The sequence below is a fragment of the Cynoglossus semilaevis genome, chromosome 12 (assembly GCF_000523025.1).
Source record: "Cynoglossus semilaevis isolate Cse_v1.0 chromosome 12, Cse_v1.0, whole genome shotgun sequence".
Lineage (NCBI taxonomy): Eukaryota > Metazoa > Chordata > Actinopteri > Pleuronectiformes > Cynoglossidae > Cynoglossus > Cynoglossus semilaevis.
Window position 1 is genome coordinate 15241804 of NC_024318.1, and position 821 is coordinate 15242624.

Below are 821 nucleotides of genomic sequence, written 5' to 3' on the forward strand. Positions count from 1 at the left end.
TTTCACCTCTACCACATTTCTTACATATTCTTCCTTTAGGATCACCCCTACTCCATTTCTCTTCCCATCTGAACCATGATAGAACAGTTTGTAGCCTCCTCCAATGTTTCTAGCCTTACTGTCCTTCCACCTGGTCTCCTGCACACACAAAATATCTACTCTTCTTCTCTCCATCACATCAGCTATTTCTCTACTTTTCCCTGTCATTGTACTTACATTCAAAGTTCCAAACTTCAGACTAACACTTATATTCTTCATCTTTTCTCTTTTTCTCCTAACCAAACGCCCTCCTCTTCTTCTCTGTCTCTATAGCCTTACATTAAAAATAAAATGAAATATTACTGTAGTACTGTAACTTACCTAGGACGAAGTCGATGGGTATACATAGACGGTGGAGGAGGACTGGTAGGAGGAGGGAGGAGTTACTGTTGGTGAGAGACAGAGATTTCATCAGGTTAACTTGTACGGAAACAGTTAAGTATAAAAGGAGGTTCCTGTCTGTGTTGTCCCTCTAATGACCTCATTCCTGATCCTGTCCATTCTTGTCACTCCTAAAGAGAATCTTAGCATCCTTAACTCTGCCACCTTCAGCTCCGCCTCCTGTCTTCTGCCTATTGCTACTGTCTCTAAACCATACATCATGGCTGCTCTCACCACCGTCCTGTAAACCTTTCCCTTCACCTTAGCTGACACTCTTCTGTCACAGATCACTCCTGACACTTTTCTCCAGCTGTTCGATCCTGCCTGTACTCTATTCTTCACCTCTCTTATTATTATCTCTTATTATTATTTTATGGTAACGATGGTAAGGCTATAGTAAG